Source organism: Cyanistes caeruleus, chromosome 3, assembly GCF_971803275.1.
Source record: "Cyanistes caeruleus chromosome 3, bCyaCae1.hap1.1, whole genome shotgun sequence".
Lineage (NCBI taxonomy): Eukaryota > Metazoa > Chordata > Aves > Passeriformes > Paridae > Cyanistes > Cyanistes caeruleus.
The window spans coordinates 120,706,852-120,729,351 of NC_141703.1; positions in this window are offsets into that span (position 1 = coordinate 120,706,852).

The following is a 22,500-nucleotide window of genomic DNA, read 5'->3' on the forward strand; positions in this document are numbered from 1 at the left end:
GAGGCTTAGAGGCAGGGCTTTTAAATGATTAATATAGAAATGAAAATATACACATCTATAATAAAGAAATGTATATAGGGTGATAGATAGGGAGATATATAGATAGGGAGATATATAGATAGGGAGATAGATAGGGGGATAAATAGATAGATAGATAGATAGATAGATAGATAGATAGATAGATAGATAGATAGATAGATAGATAGATAGATAGATAGATAGAGCCATAAAAGAAGAAATGAATACCAGTAATCCAAATCTGGACAAGTAAATTAATTATCAGTATGAAAACTATATAGATAGATGGTAATGTACTTTAATATCTGTTATGCATTATATCTGTGTGTATAAATATAGAAGATCAATATTATAGGAAAATATATTAATTTTTTTATACAAGGGGCTTTTCTTTTTTTATTTAATTAAAGGCAAGGCATTTAAATGAATAATATAGAAATGAAAATATACACATCTATAAGAAAGAAATGTATGTAGTGATATAGATAGATAGATAGATAGATAGATAGAGCCATAAAAGAAGAAATAAATACCAGTAATCCCAGTAATCCAAATCTGGACAAGTAAATTAATGATCAGTATGAAAACTATAGGGATAGATGGTGATCTACTTTAATATCTGTTATGCATTGTGTCTGTGTGTACAAATATAAAAAATCAATATTATAGAAATAGATATTAAAAACATGTAAAACAAGGGTTTAATTTTTTTTTATTTGGTTAGAGGCTTAGAGGCAGGGCTTTTAAATGATTAATATAGAAATGAAAATATACACATCTATAATAAAGAAATGTATATAGGGTGATAGATAGGGAGATATATAGATAGGGAGATATAGAGATAGGGAGATAGATAGGGGGATAAATAGATAGATAGATAGATAGATAGATAGATAGATAGATAGATAGATAGACAGAGAGATAGAGAGATAGAGAGATAGAGAGATATAGCCATAAATAAGAAATAAACACAAATTATCTATATCTAGACAAGCTGGTTAATATTCAATATGAAAAATATACAGATAGATGGTAATGTATTTTAATATCTGTTGTGCATTATATCTCTGTGTGTATAAATAAAGAAAATCAATATTATAGAAATAGATATTATAAATCTTTCAATCAAGGGAATTACTGGTTTTTATTTGCTTACAGGCATGGCATTTAAATGAATAATATAGAAATGAAAATATAAACATCTATAATAAAGAAATAAATATAGGGAGATAGAGAGATAGAGAGATAGATAGATAGATAGATAGATAGATAGATAGATAGATAGATAGATAGAGCCATAAAAGAAGAAATGAATTCCAGTAATCCAAATCTGGACAAGTAAATTAATGATCAGTATGAAAACTATATTGATAGATGGTGATCTACTTTAATATCTGTTATGCATTGTGTCTGTGTGTACAAATATAGAAGATTAATATTATAGAAATTGATATTAAAAACATGTAAAACAAGGGTTTAATTGTTTTTTATTTGGTTAGAGGCTTAGAGGCAGGGCTTTTAAATGATTAATATAGAAATGAAAATATACACATCTATAATAAAGAAATGTATATAGGGTGATAGATAGGGAGATATATAGATAGGGAGATATATAGATAGGGAGATAGATAGGGGGATAAATAGATAGATAGATAGATAGATAGATAGATAGATAGATAGATAGATAGATAGATAGATAGAGCCATAAAAGAAGAAATGAATTCCAGTAATCCAAATCTGGACAAGTAAATTAATGATCAGTATGAAAACTATAGGGATAGATGGTGATGTACTTTAATATCTGTTATGCATTGTGTCTGTGTGTACAAATATAAAAGATCAATATTATAGAAATAGATATTAAAAACATGTAAAACAAGGGTTTAATTGTTTTTTATTTGGTTAGAGGCTTAGAGGCAGGGCTTTTAAATGATTCATATGGAAATGAAAATACACATATCTATAATAAAGAAATGTATATAGGGTGATAGATAGGGAGATACATAGATAGGGAGATATATAGATAGGGAGATAGATAGGGGGATAAATAGATAGATAGATAGATAGATAGATAGATAGATAGATAGATAGATAGATAGATAGATAGATAGAGCCATAAAAGAAGAAATGAATTCCAGTAATCCAAATCTGGACAAGTAAATTAATTATCAGTATGAAAACTATATAGATAGATGGTAATGTACTTTAATATCTGTTATGCATTATATCTGTGTGTATAAATATAGAAGATCAATATTATAGGAAAATATATTAATTTTTTTATACAAGGGGCTTTTCTTTTTTTATTTAATTAAAGGCAAGGCATTTAAATGAATAATATAGAAATGAAAATATACACATCTGTAAGAAAGAAATGTATGTAGTGATATAGATAGATAGATAGATAGATAGATAGATAGATCGATAGAGCCATAAAAGAAGAAATAAATACCAGTAATCCAAATCTGGACAAGTAAATTAATGATCAGTATGAAAACTATAGGGATAGATGGTGATGTACTTTAATATCTGTTATGCATTGTGTCTGTGTGTACAAATATAAAAGATCAATATTATAGAAATAGATATTAAAAACATTTAAAACAAGGGTTTAATTGTTTTTTATTTGGTTAGAGGCTTAGAGGCAGGGCTTTTAAACGAGTAATATAGAAATGAAAATATACACATCTATAATAAAGAAATAAATAAAGGGAGATATATCTATGTATAAATTGAAATAAAAACCAAAAAAAAACCCAAGTTATCTAAAACTAGACAAGTAGATTAATATTCAATTTGAAAAATATATGGATCGACGTTCATATATTTTTATATTGATTATGCATTTTATCTATGTGTATAAATATAGCTCAATATGATAGAAATAAATATTAATTACATTTAAGTGAAGGTGTATTTTGTTTTTTATTTGGTTAGAGGCAGGGCTTGCTAAGTTTCGATGGGGGGTGGGTTTTGGGACGTACCTCGGAGAAGAATTTTTGGAAGGGGGTTGCACACGTGGTTTCTTGCCTCGCTTCTCTGCACGTGCAGGGGCGCCCCCCCGCCCGCCCCGGGCTGAGCTCTGCGGCAGTGCTGCCGCCTTGTGGGCAAAGAGCGGTACTGCAGCTGTGCGCCGAGCCGGGCGGGGCGGGGCCGAGCGGGGGCCGAGGAGGTTCGAGCCGAGCCGAAGCGGGCGATGCCGAACCGAGCCGAAGCGGGACGGAAAGAGCCGAGCCGAAACGGGCCGGAAAGAGCCGAACCGAGCCGAGCCGCGACGGCCCCCCCCCCCCTCCGGAGCCGGCCGGGAGGACCCCGGCAGAGGCGTTGACTCCAATGCCTGCCGCCGCAGGCGCGGCCGCCGCCCAGCTACGGAGCCGCTGAGCCCCGCCGCCATCGTCCTCGCCCCGGGAAAGGCGGCGGACAATCGGGCGGAGTGCTCGGAGTCGGTCAGCGTCGGCAGGTTTTTCGTTCAGGCAAGTAAGTTAGACAGACGCGCTGAGAGCAGCGGGGGCCTAAATTGTGCCACAACAAAGATGGCCGCTCTGCCGGAAGTGGCTTCAGCCACAACAAAGATGGCGGCGAGGAAGGGCGGAAGTGACGTCACGCCACGCACAACATGGCTGCCCGGTCGTGCCCGGCTTGACCTCCCAAGGATGGCGGCCAAAAAGGCGGGAAAATGGAAGGACCCCGGGCGGTGGGTGCGTGCGATTGACTGCCTGACAAACACTCCGGCGCCGACGCCGCTCCGGCGCAATTTTCCGCGGCTTTTCCGGCCGTGCGGACACGGGCTGTGCGCTCGAGGGCGCCGGGGCCGGGCGCCAGCAGGTCGGGCGCCGACAGGCAGCGGTGAAGACGCCTCACTCTGCCGGGGTCCTTACCGCGGCCGCGTTCTGGGGCTTCTGGCACTCGCGACGACCCGTACCTCGCCGCGGCTCCTTTCACTGGGCGCCCCTATTTACTTAAATGCTTGACATTTAAATCAATAACATAGAAATGGAAATATACACATCTACAATAAAGAAATGAATATAGGGAGATAGATAGATAGATAGATAGATAGATAGATAGATAGATAGATAGATAGGTAGATAGGTAGATAGAAAGATAGAGCCATAAAAGAAGAAATGAATTCCAGTAATCCAAATCTGGACAAGTAAATTAATGATCAGTATGAAAACTATAGGGATAGATGGTGATGTACTTTAATATCTGTTATGCATTGTGTCTGTGTGTACAAATATAAAAGATCAATATTATAGAAATAGATATTAAAAACATGTAAAACAAGGGTTTAATTGTTTTTTATTTGGTTAGTGGCTTAGAGGCAGGGCTTTTAAATGATTAATATAGAAATGAAAATATACACATCTATAATAAAGAAATGTATATAGGGTGATAGATAGGGAGATATATAGATAGGGAGATATAGAGATAGGGAGATAGATAGGGGGATAAATAGATAGATAGATAGATAGATAGATAGATAGATAGATAGATAGATAGATAGATAGAGCCATAAAAGAAGAAATGAATACCAGTAATCCAAATCTGGACAAGTAAATTAATTATCAGTATGAAAACTATATAGATAGATGGTAATGTACTTTAATATCTGTTATGCATTATATCTGTGTGTATAAATATAGAAGATCAATATTATAGGAAAATATATTAATTTTTTTATACAAGGGGCTTTTCTTTTTTTATTTAATTAAAGGCAAGGCATTTAAATGAATAATATAGAAATGAAAATATACACATCTGTAAGAAAGAAATGTATGTAGTGATATAGATAGATAGATAGATAGATAGATAGATAGATCGATAGAGCCATAAAAGAAGAAATAAATACCAGTAATCCAAATCTGGACAAGTAAATTAATGATCAGTATGAAAACTATAGGGATAGATGGTGATGTACTTTAATATCTGTTATGCATTGTGTCTGTGTGTACAAATATAAAAGATCAATATTATAGAAATAGATATTAAAAACATTTAAAACAAGGGTTTAATTGTTTTTTATTTGGTTAGAGGCTTAGAGGCAGGGCTTTTAAACGAGTAATATAGAAATGAAAATATACACATCTATAATAAAGAAATAAATAAAGGGAGATATATCTATGTATAAATTGAAATAAAAACCAAAAAAAAACCCAAGTTATCTAAAACTAGACAAGTAGATTAATATTCAATTTGAAAAATATATGGATCGACGTTCATATATTTTTATATTGATTATGCATTTTATCTATGTGTATAAATATAGCTCAATATGATAGAAATAAATATTAATTACATTTAAGTGAAGGTGTATTTTGTTTTTTATTTGGTTAGAGGCAGGGCTTGCTAAGTTTCGATGGGGGGTGGGTTTTGGGACGTACCTCGGAGAAGAATTTTTGGAAGGGGGTTGCACACGTGGTTTCTTGCCTCGCTTCTCTGCACGTGCAGGGGCGCCCCCCCGCCCGCCCCGGGCTGAGCTCTGCGGCAGTGCTGCCGCCTTGTGGGCAAAGAGCGGTACTGCAGCTGTGCGCCGAGCCGGGCGGGGCGGGGCCGAGCGGGGGCCGAGGAGGTTCGAGCCGAGCCGAAGCGGGCGATGCCGAACCGAGCCGAAGCGGGACGGAAAGAGCCGAGCCGAAACGGGCCGGAAAGAGCCGAACCGAGCCGAGCCGCGACGGCCCCCCCCCCCCTCCGGAGCCGGCCGGGAGGACCCCGGCAGAGGCGTTGACTCCAATGCCTGCCGCCGCAGGTGCGGCCGCCGCCCAGCTACGGAGCCGCTGAGCCCCGCCGCCATCGTCCTCGCCCCGGGAAAGGCGGCGGACAATCGGGCGGAGTGCTCGGAGTCGGTCAGCGTCGGCAGGTTTTTCGTTCAGGCAAGTAAGTTAGACAGACGCGCTGAGAGCAGCGGGGGCCTAAATTGTGCCACAACAAAGATGGCCGCTCTGCCGGAAGTGGCTTCAGCCACAACAAAGATGGCGGCGAGGAAGGGCGGAAGTGACGTCACGCCACGCACAACATGGCTGCCCGGTCGTGCCCGGCTTGACCTCCCAAGGATGGCGGCCAAAAAGGCGGGAAAATGGAAGGACCCCGGGCGGTGGGTGCGTGCGATTGACTGCCTGACAAACACTCCGGCGCCGACGCCGCTCCGGCGCAATTTTCCGCGGCTTTTCCGGCCGTGCGGACACGGGCTGTGCGCTCGGCGGCGCCGGGGCCGGGCGCCAGCAGGTCGGGCGCCGACAGGCAGCGGTGAAGACGCCTCACTCTGCCGGGGTCCTTACCGCGGCCGCGTTCTGGGGCTTCTGGCACTCGCGACGACCCGTACCTCGCCGCGGCTCCTTTCACTGGGCGCCCCTATTTACTTAAATGCTTGACATTTAAATCAATAACATAGAAATGGAAATATACACATCTACAATAAAGAAATGAATATAGGGAGATAGATAGATAGATAGATAGATAGATAGATAGATAGATAGATAGATAAAGCCATAAAAGAAGAAATAAATACCAGTAATCCAAATCTGGACAAGTTAATTAATGATCAGTTTGAAAACTATAGGGATAGATGGTGATGTACTTTAATATCTGTTATGCATTGTATCTGTGTGTACAAATATAAAAGATCAATTTTATAGAAATAGATATTGAAAACATTTTAAACAAGGGTTTAATTGTTTTTTATTTGGTTAGAGGCTTAGAGGCAGGGCTTTTAAACGATTAATATAGAAATGAAAATATACACATCTATAATAAAGAAATAAATAAAGGGAGATATATCTATGTATAAATTGAAATAAAAACCAAAAAAAAACCCAAGTTATCTAAAACTAGACAAGTAGATTAATATTCAATTTGAAAAATATATGGATAGACGTTCATATATTTTTATATTGATTATGCATTTTATCTATGTGTATAAATATAGCTCAATATGATAGAAATAAATATTAATTACATTTAAGTGAAGGTGTATTTTGTTTTTTATTTGGTTAGAGGCAGGGCTTGCTAAGTTTCGATGGGGGGTGGGTTTTGGGACGTACCTCGGAGAAGAATTTTTGGAAGGGGGTTGCACACGTGGTTTCTTCCCTCGCTTCTCTGCACGTGCAGGGGCGCCCCCCCGCCCGCCCCGGGCTGAGCTCTGCGGCAGTGCTGCCGCCTTGTGGACACAGAGCGGTACTGCAGCTGTGATATATAGAATAATATAGAAATGAAAATATACACATCTATAAGAAAGAAATGTATATAGGGAGATAGATAGATAGATAGATAGATAGATAGATAGATAGATAGATAGATAGATAGATAGATAGATAGATAGATAGATAGATAGATAGATAGATAGATAGAGAGACAGACAGACAGATAGATGGATAGATAGATAGATGGATAGATAGATGGATAGATAGATAGATGGAGCCATAAAAGAAGAAATGAATTCCAGTAATCCAAATCTGGACAAGTTAATTAATGATCAGTATGAAAACTATAGGGATAGATGGTGATGTACTTTAATATCTGTTATGCATTGTGTCTGTGTGTACAAATATAAAAGATCAATATTATAGAAGTAGATATTAAAAACATTTAAAACAAGGGTTTAATTGTTTTTTATTTGGTTAGAGGCTTAGAGGCAGGGCTTTTAAATGATTAATATAGAAATGAAAATATACACATCTATAATAAAGAAACGTATATAGGGTGATAGAGAGATATATTGATAGGGAGATACATAGATAGATAGATAGATAGATAGATAGATAGATAGATAGATAGACAGAGAGATAGAGTGATAGAGAGATAGAGAGATATAGCCATAAATAAGAAATAAACACAAATTATCCATATCTAGACAAGCTGGTTAATATTCAATATGAAAAATATACGGATAGATGGTAATGTATTTTAATATCTGTTGTGCATTATATCTCTGTGTGTATAAATAAAGAAAATCAATATTATAGAAATAGATATTATAAATCTTTCAATCAAGGGAATTACTGGTTTTTATTTGCTTACAGGCATGGCATTTAAATGAATAATATAGAAATGAAAATATACACATCTATAATAAAGAAATAAATATAGGGAGATAGAGAGATAGATAGATAGATAGATAGAGCCATAAAAGAAGAAATGAATTCCAGTAATCCAAATCTGGACAAGTAAATTAATGATCAGTATGAAAACTATAGGGATAGATGGTGATGTACTTTAATATCTGTTATGCATTGTGTCTGTGTGTACAAATATAAAAGATGAATATTATAGAAATAGATATTAAAAACATGTAAAACAAGGGTTTAATTGTTTTTTATTTGGTTAGAGGCTTAGAGGCAGGGCTTTTAAATGATTCATATAGAAATGAAAATATACACATCTATAATAAAGAAATGTATATAGGGTGATAGATAGGGAGATACATAGATAGGGAGATATATAGATAGGGAGATAGATAGGGGGATAAATAGATAGATAGATAGATAGATAGATAGATAGATAGATAGATAGATAGATAGATAGATAGATAGAGCCATAAAAGAAGAAATGAATACCAGTAATCCAAATCTGGACAAGTAAATTAATTATCAGTATGAAAACTATATAGATAGATGGTAATGTACTTTAATATCTGTTATGCATTATATCTGTGTGTATAAATATAGAAGATCAATATTATAGGAAAATATATTAATTTTTTTATACAAGGGGCTTTTCTTTTTTTATTTAATTAAAGGCAAGGCATTTAAATGAATAATATAGAAATGAAAATATACACATCTATAAGAAAGAAATGTATGTAGTGATATAGATAGATAGATAGATAGATAGATAGAGCCATAAAAGAAGAAATAAATACCAGTAATCCCAGTAATCCAAATCTGGACAAGTAAATTAATGATCAGTATGAAAACTATAGGGATAGATGGTGATCTACTTTAATATCTGTTATGCATTGTGTCTGTGTGTACAAATATAAAAAATCAATATTATAGAAATAGATATTAAAAACATGTAAAACAAGGGTTTAATTTTTTTTTATTTGGTTAGAGGCTTAGAGGCAGGGCTTTTAAATGATTAATATAGAAATGAAAATATACACATCTATAATAAAGAAATGTATATAGGGTGATAGATAGGGAGATATATAGATAGGGAGATATAGAGATAGGGAGATAGATAGGGGGATAAATAGATAGATAGATAGATAGATAGATAGATAGATAGATAGATAGATAGATAGATAGATAGACAGAGAGATAGACAGATAGAGAGATAGAGAGATATAGCCATAAATAAGAAATAAACACAAATTATCTATATCTAGACAAGCTGGTTAATATTCAATATGAAAAATATACAGATAGATGGTAATGTATTTTAATATCTGTTGTGCATTATATCTCTGTGTGTATAAATAAAGAAAATCAATATTATAGAAATAGATATTATAAATCTTTCAATCAAGGGAATTACTGGTTTTTATTTGCTTACAGGCATGGCATTTAAATGAATAATATAGAAATGAAAATATAAACATCTATAATAAAGAAATAAATATAGGGAGATAGAGAGATAGAGAGATAGATAGATAGATAGATAGATAGATAGATAGATAGATAGATAGATAGATAGAGCCATAAAAGAAGAAATGAATTCCAGTAATCCAAATCTGGACAAGTAAATTAATGATCAGTATGAAAACTATATTGATAGATGGTGATCTACTTTAATATCTGTTATGCATTGTGTCTGTGTGTACAAATATAGAAGATTAATATTATAGAAATTGATATTAAAAACATGTAAAACAAGGGTTTAATTGTTTTTTATTTGGTTAGAGGCTTAGAGGCAGGGCTTTTAAATGATTAATATAGAAATGAAAATATACACATCTATAATAAAGAAATGTATATAGGGTGATAGATAGGGAGATATATAGATAGGGAGATATATAGATAGGGAGATAGATAGGGGGATAAATAGATAGATAGATAGATAGATAGATAGATAGATAGATAGATAGATAGATAGATAGATAGAGCCATAAAAGAAGAAATGAATTCCAGTAATCCAAATCTGGACAAGTAAATTAATGATCAGTATGAAAACTATAGGGATAGATGGTGATGTACTTTAATATCTGTTATGCATTGTGTCTGTGTGTACAAATATAAAAGATCAATATTATAGAAATAGATATTAAAAACATGTAAAACAAGGGTTTAATTGTTTTTTATTTGCTTAGAGGCTTAGAGGCAGGGCTTTTAAATGATTCATATGGAAATGAAAATACACATATCTATAATAAAGAAATGTATATAGGGTGATAGATAGGGAGATACATAGATAGGGAGATATATAGATAGGGAGATAGGGGGATAAATAGATAGATACATAGATAGATAGATAGATAGATAGATAGATAGATAGATAGATAGATAGATAGATAGATAGAGCCATAAAAGAAGAAATGAATTCCAGTAATCCAAATCTGGACAAGTAAATTAATTATCAGTATGAAAACTATATAGATAGATGGTAATGTACTTTAATATCTGTTATGCATTATATCTGTGTGTATAAATATAGAAGATCAATATTATAGGAAAATATATTAATTTTTTTATACAAGGGGCTTTTCTTTTTTTATTTAATTAAAGGCAAGGCATTTAAATGAATAATATAGAAATGAAAATATACACATCTGTAAGAAAGAAATGTATGTAGTGATATAGATAGATAGATAGATAGATAGATAGATAGATAGATAGATAGAGCCATAAAAGAAGAAATAAATACCAGTAATCCAAATCTGGACAAGTAAATTAATGATCAGTATGAAAACTATAGGGATAGATGGTGATGTACTTTAATATCTGTTATGCATTGTGTCTGTGTGTACAAATATAAAAGATCAATATTATAGAAATAGATATTAAAAACATTTAAAACAAGGGTTTAATTGTTTTTTATTTGGTTAGAGGCTTAGAGGCAGGGCTTTTAAACGAGTAATATAGAAATGAAAATATACACATCTATAATAAAGAAATAAATAAAGGGAGATATATCTATGTATAAATTGAAATAAAAACCAAAAAAAAACCCAAGTTATCTAAAACTAGACAAGTAGATTAATATTCAATTTGAAAAATATATGGATCGACGTTCATATATTTTTATATTGATTATGCATTTTATCTATGTGTATAAATATAGCTCAATATGATAGAAATAAATATTAATTACATTTAAGTGAAGGTGTATTTTGTTTTTTATTTGGTTAGAGGCAGGGCTTGCTAAGTTTCGATGGGGGGTGGGTTTTGGGACGTACCTCGGAGAAGAATTTTTGGAAGGGGGTTGCACACGTGGTTTCTTGCCTCGCTTCTCTGCACGTGCAGGGGCGCCCCCCCGCCCGCCCCGGGCTGAGCTCTGCGGCAGTGCTGCCGCCTTGTGGGCAAAGAGCGGTACTGCAGCTGTGCGCCGAGCCGGGCGGGGCGGGGCCGAGCGGGGGCCGAGGAGGTTCGAGCCGAGCCGAAGCGGGCGATGCCGAACCGAGCCGAAGCGGGACGGAAAGAGCCGAGCCGAAACGGGCCGGAAAGAGCCGAACCGAGCCGAGCCGCGACGGCCCCCCCCCCCTCCGGAGCCGGCCGGGAGGACCCCGGCAGAGGCGTTGACTCCAATGCCTGCCGCCGCAGGCGCGGCCGCCGCCCAGCTACGGAGCCGCTGAGCCCCGCCGCCATCGTCCTCGCCCCGGGAAAGGCGGCGGACAATCGGGCGGAGTGCTCGGAGTCGGTCAGCGTCGGCAGGTTTTTCGTTCAGGCAAGTAAGTTAGACAGACGCGCTGAGAGCAGCGGGGGCCTAAATTGTGCCACAACAAAGATGGCCGCTCTGCCGGAAGTGGCTTCAGCCACAACAAAGATGGCGGCGAGGAAGGGCGGAAGTGACGTCACGCCACGCACAACATGGCTGCCCGGTCGTGCCCGGCTTGACCTCCCAAGGATGGCGGCCAAAAAGGCGGGAAAATGGAAGGACCCCGGGCGGTGGGTGCGTGCGATTGACTGCCTGACAAACACTCCGGCGCCGACGCCGCTCCGGCGCAATTTTCCGCGGCTTTTCCGGCCGTGCGGACACGGGCTGTGCGCTCGGCGGCGCCGGGGCCGGGCGCCAGCAGGTCGGGCGCCGACAGGCAGCGGTGAAGACGCCTCACTCTGCCGGGGTCCTTACCGCGGCCGCGTTCTGGGGCTTCTGGCACTCGCGACGACCCGTACCTCGCCGCGGCTCCTTTCACTGGGCGCCCCTATTTACTTAAATGCTTGACATTTAAATCAATAACATAGAAATGGAAATATACACATCTACAATAAAGAAATGAATATAGGGAGATAGATAGATAGATAGATAGATAGATAGATAGATAGATAGATAGATAGATAGATAGAAAGATAGAGCCATAAAAGAAGAAATGAATTCCAGTAATCCAAATCTGGACAAGTAAATTAATGATCAGTATGAAAACTATAGGGATAGATGGTGATGTACTTTAATATCTGTTATGCATTGTGTCTGTGTGTACAAATATAAAAGATCAATATTATAGAAATAGATATTAAAAACATGTAAAACAAGGGTTTAATTGTTTTTTATTTGGTTAGTGGCTTAGAGGCAGGGCTTTTAAATGATTAATATAGAAATGAAAATATACACATCTATAATAAAGAAATGTATATAGGGTGATAGATAGGGAGATATATAGATAGGGAGATATAGAGATAGGGAGATAGGGGGATAAATAGATAGATAGATAGATAGATAGATAGATAGATAGATAGATAGATAGATAGATAGATAGATAGAGCCATAAAAGAAGAAATGAATACCAGTAATCCAAATCTGGACAAGTAAATTAATTATCAGTATGAAAACTATATAGATAGATGGTAATGTACTTTAATATCTGTTATGCATTATATCTGTGTGTATAAATATAGAAGATCAATATTATAGGAAAATATATTAATTTTTTTATACAAGGGGCTTTTCTTTTTTTATTTAATTAAAGGCATGGCATTTAAATGAATAATATAGAAATGAAAATATACACATCTATAAGAAAGAAATGTATGTAGTGATATAGATAGATAGATAGATAGATAGATAGATAGAGCCATAAAAGAAGAAATAAATACCAGTAATCCCAGTAATCCAAATCTGGACAAGTAAATTAATGATCAGTATGAAAACTATAGGGATAGATGGTGATGTACTTTAATATCTGTTATGCATTGTGTCTGTGTGTACAAATATAAAAGATCAATATTATAGAAATAGATATTAAAAACATGTAAAACAAGGGTTTAATTGTTTTTTATTTGGTTAGAGGCTTAGAGGCAGGGCTTTTAAATGATTCATATAGGAATGAAAATATACACATCTATAATAAAGAAACGTATATAGGGTGATAGATAGGGAGATATATAGATAGGGAGATATATAGATAGGGCGATAGATAGGGGGATAAATAGATAGATAGATAGATAGATAGATAGATAGATAGATAGATAGATAGATAGATAGATAGATAGATAGAAAGATAGAGCCATAAAAGAAAAAATGAATACCAGTAATCCAAATCTGGACAAGTTAATTAATGATCAGTATGAAAACTATATAGATAGATGGTAATGTGCTTTAATATCTGTTATGCATTATATCTGTGTGTATAAATATAGAAGGTCAATATTATAGGAAAATATATTAATTTTTTTATACAAGGGGCTTTTCTTTTTTTATTTAATTAAAGGCATGGCATTTAAATGAATAATATAGAAATGAAAATATACACATCTATAAGAAAGAAATATATGTAGTGAGATAGATAGATAGATAGATAGATAGATAGAGCCATAAAAGAAGAAATAAATACCAGTAATCCCAGTAATCCAAATCTGGACAAGTAAATTAATGATCAGTATGAAAACTATATAGATAGATGGTAATGTACTTTAATATCTGTTATGCATTATATCTGTGTGTATAAATATAGAAGATCAATATTATAGAAAAATATATTAATTTTTTTATACAAGGGGCTTTTCTCTTTTTATTTAATTAAAGGCATGGCATTTAAATGAATAATATAGAAATGAAAATATACACATCTATAAGAAAGAAATGTATGTAGTGATATAGATAGATAGATAGATAGATAGATAGATAGATAGAGCCATAAAAGAAGAAATAAATACCAGTAATCCCAGTAATCCAAATCTGGACAAGTAAATTAATGATCAGTATGAAAACTATAGGGATAGATGGTGATCTACTTTAATATCTGTTATGCATTGTGTCTGTGTGTACAAATATAAAAAATCAATATTATAGAAATAGATATTAAAAACATGTAAAACAAGGGTTTAATTTTTTTTTATTTGGTTAGAGGCTTAGAGGCAGGGCTTTTAAATGATTAATATAGAAATGAAAATATACACATCTATAATAAAGAAATGTATATAGGGTGATAGATAGGGAGATATATAGATAGGGAGATATAGAGATAGGGAGATAGATAGGGGGATAAATAGATAGATAGATAGATAGATAGATAGATAGATAGATAGATAGATAGATAGACAGAGAGATAGACAGATAGAGAGATAGAGAGATATAGCCATAAATAAGAAATAAACACAAATTATCTATATCTAGACAAGCTGGTTAATATTCAATATGAAAAATATACAGATAGATGGTAATGTATTTTAATATCTGTTGTGCATTATATCTCTGTGTGTATAAATAAAGAAAATCAATATTATAGAAATAGATATTATAAATCTTTCAATCAAGGGAATTACTGGTTTTTATTTGCTTACAGGCATGGCATTTAAATGAATAATATAGAAATGAAAATATAAACATCTATAATAAAGAAATAAATATAGGGAGATAGAGAGATAGAGAGATAGATAGATAGATAGATAGATAGATAGATAGATAGAGCCATAAAAGAAGAAATGAATTCCAGTAATCCAAATCTGGACAAGTAAATTAATGATCAGTATGAAAACTATATTGATAGATGGTGATCTACTTTAATATCTGTTATGCATTGTGTCTGTGTGTACAAATATAGAAGATTAATATTATAGAAATTGATATTAAAAACATGTAAAACAAGGGTTTAATTGTTTTTTATTTGGTTAGAGGCTTAGAGGCAGGGCTTTTAAATGATTAATATAGAAATGAAAATATACACATCTATAATAAAGAAATGTATATAGGGTGATAGATAGGGAGATATATAGATAGGGAGATATATAGATAGGGAGATAGATAGGGGGATAAATAGATAGATAGATAGATAGATAGATAGATAGATAGATAGATAGATAGATAGATAGATAGATAGATAGAGCCATAAAAGAAGAAATGAATTCCAGTAATCCAAATCTGGACAAGTAAATTAATGATCAGTATGAAAACTATAGGGATAGATGGTGATGTACTTTAATATCTGTTATGCATTGTGTCTGTGTGTACAAATATAAAAGATCAATATTATAGAAATAGATATTAAAAACATGTAAAACAAGGGTTTAATTGTTTTTTATTTGCTTAGAGGCTTAGAGGCAGGGCTTTTAAATGATTCATATGGAAATGAAAATACACATATCTATAATAAAGAAATGTATATAGGGTGATAGATAGGGAGATACATAGATAGGGAGATATATAGATAGGGAGATAGGGGGATAAATAGATAGATACATAGATAGATAGATAGATAGATAGATAGATAGATAGATAGATAGATAGATAGATAGAGCCATAAAAGAAGAAATGAATTCCAGTAATCCAAATCTGGACAAGTAAATTAATTATCAGTATGAAAACTATATAGATAGATGGTAATGTACTTTAATATCTGTTATGCATTATATCTGTGTGTATAAATATAGAAGATCAATATTATAGGAAAATATATTAATTTTTTTATACAAGGGGCTTTTCTTTTTTTATTTAATTAAAGGCAAGGCATTTAAATGAATAATATAGAAATGAAAATATACACATCTGTAAGAAAGAAATGTATGTAGTGATATAGATAGATAGATAGATAGATAGATAGATAGATAGAGCCATAAAAGAAGAAATAAATACCAGTAATCCAAATCTGGACAAGTAAATTAATGATCAGTATGAAAACTATAGGGATAGATGGTGATGTACTTTAATATCTGTTATGCATTGTGTCTGTGTGTACAAATATAAAAGATCAATATTATAGAAATAGATATTAAAAACATTTAAAACAAGGGTTTAATTGTTTTTTATTTGGTTAGAGGCTTAGAGGCAGGGCTTTTAAACGAGTAATATAGAAATGAAAATATACACATCTATAATAAAGAAATAAATAAAGGGAGATATATCTATGTATAAATTGAAATAAAAACCAAAAAAAAACCCAAGTTATCTAAAACTAGACAAGTAGATTAATATTCAATTTGAAAAATATATGGATCGACGTTCATATATTTTTATATTGATTATGCATTTTATCTATGTGTATAAATATAGCTCAATATGATAGAAATAAATATTAATTACATTTAAGTGAAGGTGTATTTTGTTTTTTATTTGGTTAGAGGCAGGGCTTGCTAAGTTTCGATGGGGGGTGGGTTTTGGGACGTACCTCGGAGAAGAATTTTTGGAAGGGGGTTGCACACGTGGTTTCTTGCCTCGCTTCTCTGCACGTGCAGGGGCGCCCCCCCGCCCGCCCCGGGCTGAGCTCTGCGGCAGTGCTGCCGCCTTGTGGGCAAAGAGCGGTACTGCAGCTGTGCGCCGAGCCGGGCGGGGCGGGGCCGAGCGGGGGCCGAGGAGGTTCGAGCCGAGCCGAAGCGGGCGATGCCGAACCGAGCCGAAGCGGGACGGAAAGAGCCGAGCCGAAACGGGCCGGAAAGAGCCGAACCGAGCCGAGCCGCGACGGCCCCCCCCCCCTCCGGAGCCGGCCGGGAGGACCCCGGCAGAGGCGTTGACTCCAATGCCTGCCGCCGCAGGCGCGGCCGCCGCCCAGCTACGGAGCCGCTGAGCCCCGCCGCCATCGTCCTCGCCCCGGGAAAGGCGGCGGACAATCGGGCGGAGTGCTCGGAGTCGGTCAGCGTCGGCAGGTTTTTCGTTCAGGCAAGTAAGTTAGACAGACGCGCTGAGAGCAGCGGGGGCCTAAATTGTGCCACAACAAAGATGGCCGCTCTGCCGGAAGTGGCTTCAGCCACAACAAAGATGGCGGCGAGGAAGGGCGGAAGTGACGTCACGCCACGCACAACATGGCTGCCCGGTCGTGCCCGGCTTGACCTCCCAAGGATGGCGGCCAAAAAGGCGGGAAAATGGAAGGACCCCGGGCGGTGGGTGCGTGCGATTGACTGCCTGACAAACACTCCGGCGCCGACGCCGCTCCGGCGCAATTTTCCGCGGCTTTTCCGGCCGTGCGGACACGGGCTGTGCGCTCGGCGGCGCCGGGGCCGGGCGCCAGCAGGTCGGGCGCCGACAGGCAGCGGTGAAGACGCCTCACTCTGCCGGGGTCCTTACCGCGGCCGCGTTCTGGGGCTTCTGGCACTCGCGACGACCCGTACCTCGCCGCGGCTCCTTTCACTGGGCGCCCCTATTTACTTAAATGCTTGACATTTAAATCAATAACATAGAAATGGAAATATACACATCTACAATAAAGAAATGAATATAGGGAGATAGATAGATAGATAGATAGATAGATAGATAGATAGATAGATAGATAGATAGATAGATAGATAGGTAGATAGAAAGATAGAGCCATAAAAGAAGAAATGAATTCCAGTAATCCAAATCTGGACAAGTAAATTAATGATCAGTATGAAAACTATAGGGATAGATGGTGATGTACTTTAATATCTGTTATGCATTGTGTCTGTGTGTACAAATATAAAAGATCAATATTATAGAAATAGATATTAAAAACATGTAAAACAAGGGTTTAATTGTTTTTTATTTGGTTAGTGGCTTAGAGGCAGGGCTTTTAAATGATTAATATAGAAATGAAAATATACACATCTATAATAAAGAAATGTATATAGGGTGATAGATAGGGAGATATATAGATAGGGAGATATAGAGATAGGGAGATAGGGGGATAAATAGATAGATAGATAGATAGATAGATAGATAGATAGATAGATAGATAGATAGATAGATAGAGCCATAAAAGAAGAAATGAATACCAGTAATCCAAATCTGGACAAGTAAATTAATTATCAGTATGAAAACTATATAGATAGATGGTAATGTACTTTAATATCTGTTATGCATTATATCTGTGTGTATAAATATAGAAGATCAATATTATAGGAAAATATATTAATTTTTTTATACAAGGGGCTTTTCTTTTTTTATTTAATTAAAGGCATGGCATTTAAATGAATAATATAGAAATGAAAATATACACATCTATAAGAAAGAAATGTATGTAGTGATATAGATAGATAGATAGATAGATAGATAGATAGATAGAGCCATAAAAGAAGAAATAAATACCAGTAATCCCAGTAATCCAAATCTGGACAAGTAAATTAATGATCAGTATGAAAACTATAGGGATAGATGGTGATGTACTTTAATATCTGTTATGCATTGTGTCTGTGTGTACAAATATAAAAGATCAATATTATAGAAATAGATATTAAAAACATGTAAAACAAGGGTTTAATTGTTTTTTATTTGGTTAGAGGCTTAGAGGCAGGGCTTTTAAATGATTCATATAGGAATGAAAATATACACATCTATAATAAAGAAACGTATATAGGGTGATAGATAGGGAGATATATAGATAGGGAGATATATAGATAGGGCGATAGATAGGGGGATAAATAGATAGATAGATAGATAGATAGATAGATAGATAGATAGATAGATAGATAGATAGAAAGATAGAGCCATAAAAGAAAAAATGAATACCAGTAATCCAAATCTGGACAAGTTAATTAATGATCAGTATGAAAACTATATAGATAGATGGTAATGTGCTTTAATATCTGTTATGCATTATATCTGTGTGTATAAATATAGAAGGTCAATATTATAGGAAAATATATTAATTTTTTTATACAAGGGGCTTTTCTTTTTTTATTTAATTAAAGGCATGGCATTTAAATGAATAATATAGAAATGAAAATATACACATCTATAAGAAAGAAATATATGTAGTGAGATAGATAGATAGATAGATAGATAGATAGATAGATAGAGCCATAAAAGAAGAAATAAATACCAGTAATCCCAGTAATCCAAATCTGGACAAGTAAATTAATGATCAGTATGAAAACTATATAGATAGATGGTAATGTACTTTAATATCTGTTATGCATTATATCTGTGTGTATAAATATAGAAGATCAATATTATAGAAAAATATATTAATTTTTTTATACAAGGGGCTTTTCTCTTTTTATTTAATTAAAGGCATGGCATTTAAATGAATAATATAGAAATGAAAATATACACATCTATAAGAAAGAAATGTATGTAGTGATATAGATAGATAGATAAATAGATAGATAGATAGATAGAGCCATAAAAGAAGAAATAAATACCAGTAATCCCAGTAATCCAAATCTGGACAAGTAAATTAATGATCAGTATGAAAACTATAGGGATAGATGGTGATCTACTTTAATATCTGTTATGCATTGTGTCTGTGTGTACAAATATAAAAAATCAATATTATAGAAATAGATATTAAAAACATGTAAAACAAGGGTTTAATTGTTTTTTATTTGGTTAGAGGCTTAGAGGCAGGGCTTTTAAATGATTAATATAGAAATGAAAATATACACATCTATAATAAAGAAATGTATATAGGGTGATAGGGAGATATATAGATAGGGAGATATAGAGATAGGGAGATAGATAGGGGGATAAATAGATAGATAGATAGATAGATAGATAGATAGATAGATAGATAGATAGATAGAGAGATAGACAGAGAGATAGAGAGATAGAGAGATAGAGAGATATAGCCATAAATAAGAAATAAACACAAATTATCTATATCTAGACAAGCTGGTTAATATTCAATATGAAAAATATACAGATAGATGGTAATGTATTTTAATATCTGTTGTGCATTATATCTCTGTGTGTATAAATAAAGAAAATCAATATTATAGAAATAGATATTATAAATCTTTCAATCAAGGGAATTACTGGTTTTTATTTGCTTACAGGCATGGCATTTAAATGAATAATATAGAAATGAAAATATAAACATCTATAATAAAGAAATAAATATAGGGAGATAGAGAGATAGAGAGATAGATAGATAGATAGATAGATAGATAGATAGATAGATAGATAGATAGAGCCATAAAAGAAGAAATGAATTCCAGTAATCCAAATCTGGACAAGTAAATTAATGATCAGTATGAAAACTATATTGATAGATGGTGATCTACTTTAATATCTGTTATGCATTGTGTCTGTGTGTACAAATATAGAAGATTAATATTATAGAAATTGATATTAAAAACATGTAAAACAAGGGTTTAATTGTTTTTTATTTGGTTAGAGGCTTAGAGGCAGGGCTTTTAAATGATTAATATAGAAATGAAAATATACACATCTATAATAAAGAAATGTATATAGGGTGATAGATAGGGAGATATATAGATAGGGAGATATATAGATAGGGAGATAGATAGGGGGATAAATAGATAGATAGATAGATAGATAGATAGATAGATAGATAGATAGATAGATAGATAGATAGATAGAGCCATAAAAGAAGAAATGAATTCCAGTAATCCAAATCTGGACAAGTAAATTAATGATCAGTATGAAAACTATAGGGATAGATGGTGATGTACTTTAATATCTGTTATGCATTGTGTCTGTGTGTACAAATATAAAAGATCAATATTATAGAAATAGATATTAAAAACATGTAAAACAAGGGTTTAATTGTTTTTTATTTGGTTAGAGGCTTAGAGGCAGGGCTTTTAAATGATTCATATAGAAATGAAAATATACACATCTATAATAAAGAAATGTATATAGGGTGATAGATAGGGAGATACATAGATAGGGAGATATATAGATAGGGAGATAGATAGGGGGATAAATAGATAGATAGATAGATAGATAGATAGATAGATAGATAGATAGATAGATAGATAGATAGAGCCATAAAAGAAGAAATGAATTCCAGTAATCCAAATCTGGACAAGTAAATTAATTATCAGTATGAAAACTATATAGATAGATGGTAATGTACTTTAATATCTGTTATGCATTATATCTGTGTGTATAAATATAGAAGATCAATATTATAGGAAAATATATTAATTTTTTTATACAAGGGGCTTTTCTTTTTTTATTTAATTAAAGGCAAGGCATTTAAATGAATAATATAGAAATGAAAATATACACATCTATAAGAAAGAAATGTATGTAGTGATATAGATAGATAGATAGATAGATAGATAGATAGAGCCATAAATGAAGAAATAAATACCAGTAATCCAAATCTGGACAAGTAAATTAATGATCAGTATGAAAACTATAGGGATAGATGGTGATGTACTTTAATATCTGTTATGCATTGTGTCTGTGTGTACAAATATAAAAGATCAATATTATAGAAATAGATATTAAAAACATGTAAAACAAGGGTTTAATTGTTTTTTATTTGGTTAGAGGCTTAGAGGCAGGGCTTTTAAATGATTCATATGGAAATGAAAATACACATATCTATAATAAAGAAATGTATATAGGGTGATAGATAGGGAGATACATAGATAGGGAGATATATAGATAGGGAGATAGATAGGGGGATAAATAGATAGATAGATAGATAGATAGATAGATAGATAGATAGATAGATAGATAGATAGATAGAGCCATAAAAGAAGAAATGAATTCCAGTAATCCAAATCTGGACAAGTAAATTAATTATCAGTATGAAAACTATATAGATAGATGGTAATGTACTTTAATATCTGTTATGCATTATATCTGTGTGTATAAATATAGAAGATCAATATTATAGGAAAATATATTAATTTTTTTATACAAGGGGCTTTTCTTTTTTTATTTAATTAAAGGCAAGGCATTTAAATGAATAATATAGAAATGAAAATATACACATCTGTAAGAAAGAAATGTATGTAGTGATATAGATAGAGAGATAGATAGATAGATAGATAGATAGATCGATAGAGCCATAAAAGAAGAAATAAATACCAGTAATCCAAATCTGGACAAGTAAATTAATGATCAGTATGAAAACTATAGGGATAGATGGTGATGTACTTTAATATCTGTTATGCATTGTGTCTGTGTGTACAAATATAAAAGATCAATATTATAGAAATAGATATTAAAAACATTTAAAACAAGGGTTTAATTGTTTTTTATTTGGTTAGAGGCTTAGAGGCAGGGCTTTTAAATGATTAATAT